The sequence below is a fragment of the Bombina bombina genome, chromosome 5 (assembly GCF_027579735.1).
Source record: "Bombina bombina isolate aBomBom1 chromosome 5, aBomBom1.pri, whole genome shotgun sequence".
NCBI classification, from domain to species: Eukaryota; Metazoa; Chordata; class Amphibia; order Anura; family Bombinatoridae; genus Bombina; species Bombina bombina.
In genome coordinates this window covers 742,487,410-742,499,725 of record NC_069503.1, presented here as the reverse complement: position 1 = coordinate 742,499,725, position 12,316 = coordinate 742,487,410, and the positions used below count along the sequence as shown (strand labels likewise).

The following is a 12,316-nucleotide window of genomic DNA, read 5'->3' as shown; positions in this document are numbered from 1 at the left end:
ATAGTTGTGGCATTTTAATTTTGTTATCGTGGGAACTTAGTACTTGCAATGACCTTGCTCTGGTGAATCCATATCGCAAAGGTGTTATTTAAGGCACTGTTTGTCTATTTTTTTGAATATCAGCATTTGGTAAATGAAGCTCAACTTAAGGCTGGTGAGAAACGACCTTTCTTCTGGCTGTTTGCAAATGTTGTGGCTCTGGACAAACATGTGAATAAGGGGCCATCAGCCATATTCTGCACGCAACCCCTTTGATGATTGACGATAAACATGTGTCACCTGCAAGCAGAGCTTGTTACTTCTGTCTAAATCATCTTCCTGGTATGGACAGGCCACTGTTTCCCACAGCAAGTACGAATATTGAAATACAAGATTGTCTTGAGTATGGTAGGAAACCAAAGTTTATTTAATTCTGTACTATCTATCACCACAAAAAATGAACTTCTTGAAGCAACGAAAATGCCAGCAATTTCATGTGCTTATGGATGACAAGGACGTCCTGTCCTGTGGTGCACAGAGATGGAGACGATTTTTGCCCTCCCTGTACACTACCCAGATGTATCAAACATCACCAGAAACACAATACAGCCACTCTTGTTAAGTTCCTGGAGTGTTCCGGTAGCCATCTCTTTGCGCTCCTAAAGGAATACTTTATCAGTGTTTTTGTATACATCCGACAACAGCTTCGGAGACTGTGGTGACGCACATGTTATTTACTGTTGTTCCAGCTGTGGCAATATCAATTGGCATGAAAAAGTTAAGATTTGTGGGTGGCGGAGCCTATAGCTGTTGCGGTAGGACATGTGTTTGAGGAGCTCCAGGTCTTACAAGTTACTTTGGAGTTAGTTTTCAACCTTAATTTAATTTTCTTTTTGGGATTCATAGTCACACTTTCTGGGGATATCCAAGAGGAGCCTGGTAAAAGCAGTAGTAGTCACCCCTTATATCAACGGGTACGGAGACCTGTTTTTTGCATTTCCAATATTGCGCCGGTCCACAAACTAATCCTGAATGAAAAAAAAAACTTAAAATTTGGACTAGTGACGCACATTTTATGCACGCTGTGGCAATTGCAATTTGCAATAAAAATAATCTGCTAACAACAACCACTACCTACGACCACACCTGACTCCTGAAGTCATGCTTCAGTTATTAAGTCAAGTTAAATAATTTTTTATTTTTTTTTATGCTCAGCAGAAGCTCCAGGACCCTCGACAAAACCAGCAGCAGGAAAGAGGACATATGACATCCTTTTGAAAAAATGATTATAGGAAAGGCATTGATTTCAGAAACACAGAGATCATTAGTTGCAAACGGTAAATAGAAAAAAACATTGATTATACACCAAGTAAACTTATTTTTCATTAGGCCTTTTTAATAAGATTAAGAGGCTCCCGGAGCCTCAACAGAAACAACAGCATTAAAAAGTACATATGGCATCCTTGTGAATAATAGATTACAGGAAAGGCATTGATTTTAGAAACCGGTGGATAATTTTTTGCAACCATGAAATCTAAAAAAACATAGATTAGACACCCAGTACACTTCTTTATCCTTAGGCCTTTTAAGCATAGGCTCCAGGACCCTCAACAAAACCAGCAGCAGGAAAGAGGACATATGGCATACTTTTGTAAATTAGATTACAGGAAAGGCATTGATTTTAGAAACACAGAGATCATTTATATGACCAGTGAAATAGAAAAAAAATGATTGGACACCCAGTACACTTCTTTATCCTTAGTCCTTTTTAATACGAGGGTCCCGGAGCCTCAACAGAAACAACAGCATGAAAGAGGACATATGTCATCCTTTTGAATAATAGATTTCAGGAAAGGCATTGTTTTTAGAATCCCACAGATCATTTATATGACCCGTGAAATAGAAAAAAACATTGATTAGACACCCAGTACACTTATTTATCCATAGGCCTTTTTAGCAGAGGCTCCAGGACCCTCAACAAAAACAAGAGCAGGGAGGTGGGCATAGGAGTACAATGGAGTGTGACAATAATAATGTGAAGGGGAAGATTGCGGAGTTGTGTCATTTTAATTTTGTTATTGTGGGAAATACTTGCAATGACCTTGCTCTGGTGAATCCATATTGCAAATGTGTTTTTTTAAGGCACTGTTTGTCTATTTTTTGAATATCAGCATTTGGTAATTGAAGCTCAACTTAAGGCTGGTGAGAACCGACCTCTCTTCTGGCTGTTTGCAAATGTTGTTGCTCTGGACAAACATGTGAATAAGGGGCCATCAGCCATATTCTGCACGCAACCCCTTTGATGATTGACGATAAACATGTGTCATCTGCAATCAGAGCCCGTTACTTCTGTCTAAATCATCTTCCTGCTATGGACAGCCCACTGTTTCCCACAGCAAGTCCGAAGCTTGAACTACAACATTTGTCTTGAGTATGGTAGGAAACCAAAGTTTATTTTATTCTGTACTATCACCACAAAAACTGAACTTCTTGAAGCAACGAAAATGCCAGCAATTTCATGTGCTTATGGATGACAAGGACGTCCTGTCCTGTGGTGCACAGAGATGGAGATGATTTTTGCCCTCCCTGTACACTACCCAGATGTCTACAACATCACCGGAAACACAAGACAGCCACTGTTGTGAAGTTCCTGGAGTGTTCCGGTAGCCATCTCTTTGCGCCCCAAAAGGAATTCTTTATTGTTGTTTTTGTATACATCCGACAATAGCTTCGGAGACTGTGGTGATGCACATGTTAGTTACTGTTGTTCCAGCTGTGGCAATATCAATTGGCATTAAAAAGGTAAGATTTGGGTGGGCGGAGCCTATAGCTGTTGCGGTATTACGTGTGTTTGAGGAGCTCCAGGTCTTACAATTTACTTAGGAGTAATTTTTCAACCTTAATTTAATTTTCTTTTTGGGATTCATACTCACACTTTCTGGGGCTATCCAAGAGGAGCCTGGTAAAAGCACTAGTAGTCACCCCTTATATCAACGGGTACCGAGACCTGTTTTTTGCCTTTCCAATATTGTGCCGTACCCCAAACTAATCCTGAATGAAAAAAAAATAATTAAAATTTGGACTAGTGACGCACATTTTATGCACGCTGTGGCAATTGCAATTTGCAATAAAAATAATCTGCTAACAACAACCACTACCTATGACCACACCTGACTCCTGAAGTCATGCTTCAGTTATTCAGTCAAGTTAAATTAATTTTTTTTTTCTTTATTATGCGCAGCAGAGGACCGTCGACAAAACCAGCAGCAGCAAAGAGGACATATGGCATCCTTTTGAAACAATGATTATAGGAAAGGCATTGATTTCAGAAACACAGAGATCATTAGTTGCAACCGGTAAATCGAAAAAAACATTGATTAGACACCCAGTACACTTATTTTTCATTAGGCCTTTTTAATAAGAGGCTCCCGGAGCCTCAACCGAAACAACAGCATCAAAAAGTACATATGGCATCCTTGTAAATAATAGATTACTGGAAAGGTATTGATTTTAGAAACCCGTGGATAATTTTTTGCAAACGTGAAATCTAAAAAAACATAGATTATACACCCAGTACACTTCTTTATCCTTAGGCCTTTTTAGAAGAGTCTCCCGAAGCCTCCACAGAAACAACAGCATGAAAGAGGACATATGGCATCCTTGTGACTAATAGATTACAGGAAAGGCATTGATTTTAGAAACCCGGAGATAATTTGTTGCAACCGGGAAATCTAAAAAAAAATGGATTAGACAACCAGGACACTTATTTATCCTTAGGCCTTAGTAGCAGAGGCTCCAGGACCCTCAACAAAACCAGCAGCAGTAAAGAGGACATATGGCATCCTTTAGAAAAATAGATTTCTGGAAAGGCATTGATTTTAGAAACCCAGAGATCATTAGTTGCAACCGTGCAATCTCTAAAAAATTGGATTATACACCAAGTACACTTATTTATCCTTAGGCCTTTTTCGCAGAGACTCCAGGACCCTCCACAAATCCAGCAGCATGAAAGAGGACATATGGATCTGGCAGAGGAAATGTAGTGGGGGGAGGGGTTCCAAAGACGAAGGAAAAGGAGGAACTGGAATGTGAGGGTATGGGCCGGGTCTGGAAGTTCAGCAGGAGAGCTTGAGGCGGGAGTTGCTGTTAGTGCTGCCGACAAAACCTATGACGGATAAGGCAGGCAGAAAAAAGGGAGGAGGTTAGGACACTAAAAAAAAAAATATATCATTGAGACAGAGTACTGCAACAAATTGCAAGGACTGGAGGGACTGTGTAGTAAACTGAATGTTACGTCTATGCAGCACTCTTCAGGTTGGAGTAGCCTGACATTGGAACCACTTGCTGTGGATTGAAACACAGAAATCTTGCTTGGATGGTGGACTAAAAGGACACAGTTTCTTTGTATAGACTGGAACAAAAAAGGGTAATTGGAGGAATAGGATTTTTACCCTAGTTTGGCAGCTTTGCTGCCCTTTTATACACAGATGAATGAAGACCCCATTCGGAAAGGCAGCAGGTCAGAGAGCCAGAGGTGATGCAGCACATGCAGGTGTGTCTGCCAGTATGATGAAAAAAAGGACTTCTCACAAGAAGTATCGAAATAATGTTGGTCCAAGCAAACCAATTTCCCAGCCCCGGAAGAATATTGTAGGTTGCAGAATACAGCATGGTTGAAAAGAAGGTAGTGGCCCAATTACACAATGGAAAGGAACTGTATTGGATCAAGTGCCAGTCAACCCATCCCTTTATCTTATTAAATATGATGGATTTGATTGTGTCTATTGACTAGAACTCCACAAGGACGAGCGAGTGTCTGCTCTTGAAGTTCTTCCAGATAGAGTTGCTTCATCTTGAATTAGTGATGCTCACTTGGCAGACACAATGATTGTTAAAGCTTTTGAACACATGTTTGAAACAGAAGATGGTTCTAAGGATGAGTGGAGAGGAATGGTCTTAGCAAGAGCTCCCATAATGAACACATGGTTTTATATAACCTACGAGAAGGACCCAGTTTTATATATGTATCAGCTATTAGATGACTTCAAAGAAGGAGATCTCCGCATCATGCCAGACTCTAATGATTCCCCTCCAGCAGAAAGAGAACCAGGAGAAGTTGTGGACAGCCTTGTAGGAAAGCAAGTGGAGTATGCCAAAGAAGATGGCTCAAAAAGGACTGGCATGGTAATACACCAAGTGGAAGCCAAACCCTCTGTTTATTTCATAAAATTTGATGACGATTTCCATATTTATGTCTACGATTTGGTGAAGACATCGTAGATGTAATATTTGACTTATTGCCAAACAGGTGGATTTATTAAATGTAAAATATGTAGACAAACCTGTCCACTTCTGTCCAATTATGTGACGCTTCAGATTCCAGGCAAGCCCGCAACCCCTTAAATGAAGTAACGCAGTTTTGTTGCTAAGAAAAAAAAAAAAAAAATCCTCATCAAAAGGAAACAAACCACGTTCTGTGAATTACAACTCATTTTGCATAATGGAATTTATCCTTTAGAAGGAAACTGATCTAGTAGTGGTGAATTCAAACAAAAGAAGCATGGATGCAAGAGACAAACTGGGCGAATTCTGTAAATTTTCAAAGTGGGGGAAAAAAAGGTTATAAAAATGTAATTGTTGTATTTCTTAAGCACTCATTCCTCATCAATACAAGTCCAGTTTGGTATATCTAACTACTTTAACATAGTTATCAGTATGTATTTCAATTAAAAGTATTTTTCCCAGTGTTACTTATGTCTTATAATGTGGGGAGTGTGGTGCTGCAGTTCAGTTATCCAGCTGCCCAGTGATGTAGGGTTTTTTTTTCTTTGGTCCCTCTTGTTACAACTTTCTGATTCATAATATTTTGTTACTTTTTGTACCTGTTTTGTCAGAAATCTTGTTATAGTACATCAATTGACAACTTATTTCCATTTTTTTTATCCCATCCCAGTAAAAACGATTATTCTGCAAAAAAAAAGAGGACATATGGCATCCTTTTGAAAATTAGATTACAGGAAAGGCATTGATTTTAGAAACACAGAGATCATTAATTGCAACCGTGAAATCTCAAAAAACATAGATTATACACCCAGTACACTTCTTTATCCTTAGGCCTTTTTAGAAGAGGCTCCCGGAGCCTCAACAGAAACAACAGCATGAAAGAGTACATATGGCATCCTTGTGAATAATAGATTACAGGAAAGGCATTGATTTTAGAAACCCCTGGATAATTTTTTGCAAACGTGAAATCTAAAAAAACATAGATTAGACACCCAGTACACTTCTTTATCCTTAGGCCTTTTTAGCAGAGGCTCCAGAACCCTCACCAAAACCAGCAGCAGGAAAGAGGACATATGGCATACTTTTGTAAATTAGATTACAGGAAAGGCATTGATTTTAGAAACACAGAGATCATTAGTTGCAACCGGGAAATAGAAAAAAACATCTATTAGACACCCAGTACACTTCTTTATCCTTAGGCCTTTTTAATAAGAGGCTCCCGGAGCCTCAACAGAAACAACAGCATGAAAGAGTACATATGGCATCCTTGTGAATAATAGATTACAGGAAAGGCATTGATTTTAGAAACCCGGGGATAATTTGTTACAACCGTGAAATCTAAAAAAACATAGATTAGACACCCAGTACACTTCTTTATCCTTAGGCCTTTTTAGCAGAGGCTCCAGGACCCTCAACAAAACCAGCAGCAGGAAAGAGAACATATGGCATACTTTTGTAAATTAGATTACAGGAAAGGCATTGATTTTAGAAACACAGAGATCATTAATTGCAACCTTGAAATCTCAAAAAACATAGATTATACACCCAGTACACTTCTTTATCCTTAGGCCTTTTTAGAAGAGGCTCCCGGAGCCTCAACAGAAACAACAGCATGAAAGAGTACATATGGCATCCTTGTGAATAATAGATTACAGGAAAGGCATTGATTTTAGAAACCCCTGGATAATTTTTTGCAAACGTGAAATCTAAAAAAACATAGATTAGACACCCAGTACACTTCTTTATCCTTAGGCCTTTTTAGCAGAGGCTCCAGGACCCTCACCAAAACCAGCAGCAGGAAAGAGGACATATGGCATACTTTTGTAAATTAGATTACAGGAAAGGCATTGATTTTAGAAACACAGAGATCATTAGTTGCAACCTGGAAATAGAAAAAAACATTGATTAGACACCCAGTACACTTCTTTATCCTTAGGCCTTTTTAATAAGAGGCTCCCGGAGCCTCAACAGAAACAACAGCATGAAAGAGTACATATGGCATCCTTGTGAATAATAGATTACAGGAAAGGCATTGATTTTAGAAACCCGGGGATAATTTGTTACAACCGTGAAATCTAAAAAAACATAGATTAGACACCCAGTACACTTCTTTATCCTTAGGCCTTTTTAGCAGAGGCTCCAGGACCCTCAACAAAACCAGCAGCAGGAAAGAGGACATATGGCATACTTTTGTAAATTAGATTACAGGAAAGGCATTGATTTTAGAAACACAGAGATCATTTATATGACCTGGGAAATAGAAAAAAACATTGACTGGACACCCAGTACACTTCTTTATCCTTAGGCCTTTTTATAAGAGGGTCCCGGAGCCTCAACAGAAACAACAGCATGAAAGAGGACATATGGCATCCTTTTTAAAAATAGATTACAGGAAAGGCATTGATTTTAGAAACACAGAGATAATTTGTTACAACCGGGAAATCTAAAAAAAACATTGAATAGACACCCAGTACACTTATTTATCCTTAGGCCTTTTTAGCAGAGGCTCCAGGACAATCAACAGAACCAGCAGAAGGAAAGAGGACTTATGGCATCCTTTTGAAAAAAAGATTATAGGAAAGGCATTGATTTTAGAAACCCGGAGATAGTTTGTTGCAACCGGGAATTTGAATAAAAAAAATGATTCGATGGACACCCAGTACAATTATTTCTCCTTAGGCCTTTTTATAAGAGGGTCCAGGACCCTCAAACAAAACACCAGCAGGAAAGAGGACATATGGCATCCTTTTGAAAAATAGATTACAGGAAAGGCATTGATTTTAGAAACCCAGAGATAATTTGTTGAAAATGGAAATTTGAATCCAAAAAATGATTCGATGGACACCCAGTACACTTCTTTCTCCTTAGGCCTTTCTATAAGAGGGTCCAGGACCCTCAAACAAAACACCAGCAGGAAAGAGGACATATGGCATCCTTTTGAACAATAGAGTACAGGAAAGGCATTGATTTTAGAAACCCAGAGATAATTTTTTGCAAATGGAAATTTCAATCAAAAAAATGATTCGATGGACACCCAGTGCACTTCTTTCTCCTTAGGCCTTTTTATAAGAGGATCCTGGACCCTCAAAAAAAACACCAGCAGGAAAGAGGACGTATGGCATCCTTTTGAACAATAGAGTACAGGTACAGCATTGATTTTACAAACCCAGAGATCATTTTTGTCAAATGTTAAATAGAAAAAAAAAAATGAATGGACACCCAGTACACCTCTTTATCCTTAGGCCTTTTTATAAGAGGGTCCAGGACCCTCAAAAAAAACACCAGCAGGAAAGAGGACGTATGGCATCCTTTTGAACAATAGAGTACAGGAAAGGCATTGATTTTACAAACCCAGAGATAATTTTGGTCAAATTTGAAATAGAAAAAAAAAATGAGTGGACACCCAGTACACCTCTTTCTCCTTAGGCATTTTTATAAGAGGGTCCAGGACCCTCAAACAAAATACCAGCAGGAAAGAGAACATATGGCATACTTTTGAACAATAGAGTACTGGTACGGCATTGATTTTAGAAACCCACAGATAATTGTTTTGAAAAGTGAAATAGACCCAAAAACCATGCTTGGACTCCCACTCCAGGTCGTTCTCCTTCAGCTTTTTATAAGAGGGTCCAGCACCCTCAACATAAACAACTGCAGGAAACACCACCACATATGCCATCCTTTTGCACAAGCGAGTACATGTATGGCATCCATTTTAGAAACCCAGAGATAATTGAGAGGAACCAGGAACATTTTTTTAAAAATTTGCTGGGGCACCCATTATAGGTCGTTCTCCATCAGCCTTTTTATACCATGGGCCATGACCCGCAACAGCCACAACAGCATGAAACACCACATATGCCACCCTTTTGCACAATAGAGTACAGGTATGGCATAGATGGAACACGGAGATAATTTAGAGCAACCAAGAGATGGATAAAGATGCTTGGTCGGTCCTACTCTTTCAAATTTGTGGCATTTTGCGTTCAATTTACTGGTCCACCAGATATGAGTGGTGTGCTAAGTTGTACAATTCGTAACAGTTTAATCACTAGTGTTATGTGCCTTATTTTTTTTTATTTGAGTTTTGTACCCACAGAGCTGCAGCAGAGGCCAGAAAAATTCGGAATGTACAAATGACTGAAAAATTGGGGTATTGTTGTAGCAACTGCTGTAGCAGCGGCCAGAAAAATCGATGTTTGTAAAACATTTATAAAGTGCCCTAAAAGCTTGTGGCTTGAACACTAGTTGTTGGCGGATAAGTCAAGCAAGTCCTCCGGCTTTATAAAAAAAAAAAAGGCCAGCCTGTGTACCAGTTGTAGCCCAAGCCAGCTCATCTCATCATCAGGCCTTTTTTATTCAAATGTATCGCCCAATGTCAGTCCCTTCGGGATCCAGCCCTCATTCATTTTTATAAAAGTGAGATAGTCAAGGCTTTTTTGACCTAGGCGACTTCTCTTCTCAGTGACAATACCTCCTGCTGCACTGAAAGTCCTTTCGGACAGGACACTTGAAGCGGGGCAGGCCAGAAGTTCCATTGCAAATTGGAATAGCTCAGGCCACAAGTCCAGCCTGCACACCCAGTAGTCAAGGGGTCCATCGCTCCTGAGAGTGTCGAGATCCGCAGTTAAAGCTAGGTAGTCTGATACCTGTCGGTTGAGTCTTTCTCTAAGGCTGGATCCCGAAAGGCTCTGATGGTGCATGGGAGTTAAAAAGGTACGCATGTCCTCCATCAACAAGACGTCAGGAAAGCGTCCGGTCCTTGCCGCCGTGGTCGTGGGAGGAGGAGGATTAATTTCATCTCTTCCCCTGTTACATTCCCGTGGTGCTGTGACATCACCCTTATACGCTGTGTAAAGCATAGTTTTTAATTTATTATGAAAATGCTCCATCCTTTCCGACTTGCGGGAATTTGGTAACATTTCAGGCACTTTATGCTGATACCGGGGGTCGAGGAGCGTGGACACCCAGTACAGGTCGTTCTCCTTCAGCTTTTTTATACGAGGGTCCCTCAACAGGCACAACAGCATGAAAGAACCCATTTGAACAAGGTTGGATGCTGAGCTAATCATGTCGCGTTCCTCCTCCTCACTGATCTCACTGATGGTATCTTCTTCCCCCCAGCCACGTACAACACCACGGGTACCAGAGAGGTGACAACAACGAGCACCTTGGAATGACTGTTGTGCTCGGTCTTCCTCCTCCTCCTCAAAGCCACATTCCTCCTCTGACTCCTCTTCCTCACAATCCTCTTCCTGCGTTGCCGCAGGTCCAGCAAGCGATGCTGATTCGGCTGTTTGCGGGGGTGATGGACACCACAACTCTCCCGCTTCCTCTTCACGCTCATCTACTGCCTGATCCAGCATTCTTCGCAGGGCACGCTCCAGGAAGAAAACAAATGGTATGATGTCGCTGATGGTGCCTTCGGTGTGACTGACAAGGTTTGTCACCTCCTCAAAAGGACGCATGAGCCTACAGGCATTGCGCATGAGCGTCCAGTAATTTGGCAAAAATATCCCCAGCTCCCCAGAGGCTGTCCTAGCACCCCGGTCATACAAATACTAATTAACAGCTTTTTCTTGTTGGAGCAGGTGGTCAAACATTAGGAGTGTTGAATTCCACCGTGTCGGGATGTCGAAATCAAGCGCCTCACTGGCAGGTTGTTTCGACGCTGAATATCAGACAAGTGCGCCATGGCCGTGTAGGAACGCCTGAAATGGCCACACACCTTTCTGGCCTGCTTCAGGACGTCCTGTAAGCCTGGGTACTTATGGACAAATCGTTGTACAATCAGATTACACACATGTGCCATGCACGGCACATGTGTCAACTTGCCCAATTTCAATGCCGCCACCAAATTACTTACATTGTCAGAAACAACCTTGCCAATCTCCAGTTGGTGCGGAGTCAGCCACTGATCCACCTGTGCGTTCAGGGGGCGGTCAGGAGTGCTGGTGCGGTGTGACTCTCCGCTTTCAGGCAAGTCAACCACAAGACGGCGTGACACTGCCGTACCCGGGATGTAGCATAGTACCTGGGGAGCTGGGGGGGTGCCATAGATGTGGAGCAAGACGCAGAAGTTGAAGAGGACTCAGCCGAGGAAGAGGTTATGGAAGAGGATGGAGTAGGAGGAGTAGAGGAGGTAGCAGCAGGCCTGCCTGCAAGTCGTGGCGGTGTCACCAATTCTTCTGCAGAGCCACACATTCCATGCTTGTCAGAAGTCAGCAGGTTTACCCAATGCGCAGTGTAGGTGATATACCTGCCCTGACCATGCTTTGCAGACCAGCTATCCGTGGTCATATGGACCCTTGCCCCAACGCTGTGTGCCAGACATGCCATAACTTCCTTTCTCACAACAGAGTACAGGTTTGGGATTGCCTTTTGTGAAAAGAAATTTCTGCCAGGTACCTTCCACTGCGGTGTCCCAATAGATACAAATTTTTTGAAAGCATCAGACTCCACCAGCTTGTATGGTAAAAGCTGGCGGGCTAAGAGTTCAGACAAGCCAGCTGTCAGACGCCGGGCAAGGGGGTGACTTTGAGAAATTGGCTTCTTACACTCAAACATGTCCTTGACAGACACCTGACTGTGGGCAGATGACCAGGAACTGCTACGTAAGAGAGAATGAGTGGAGGATGGTTGAGAGGGGGCAAGGAGGACAGCACTGGTTGATGTGGCTGAAGATGCTGGAGCAGGAGGAGGAGGGCGGCTTTCACTTTGTGTGCTGCTTCTACTCATGTGTTCTTCCCATCAGCCTTTGTGATGGGAGACCATGTGCCTTCGCAAAGCAGTTGTACCTAGGTGGCTGTTGGACTTCCCACGACTCAGTTTCTTTTGGCACAGGTTGCAAATGGCATCGCTGTTGTCAGAGGCAGATACACAAAAAAAATGCCACACTGCCGAGCTCTGCGATGACGGCATTCTGGTGGTGGCAACAGCATGCGTTGATGGGCGTCGGCGTGCTATCTGGCTGACCCCTGGTGATGATGCATGCTGTCTGACTGTGCCACTAGCTCCTTGAGATGACCTCCCTGTGCTTCCAAATCGTCTCCTC

At 41.9% G+C, this 12,316-nt stretch overlaps 1 pseudogene; it reads left to right on the top strand.

Moving 5' to 3' along the window:
• The first annotated feature begins 4,344 nt into the window (after positions 1-4,344).
• Positions 4,345-5,374, top strand: LOC128659496 (spindlin-Z-like; annotated as a pseudogene).
• Positions 5,375-12,316: the final 6,942 nt, after the last annotated feature.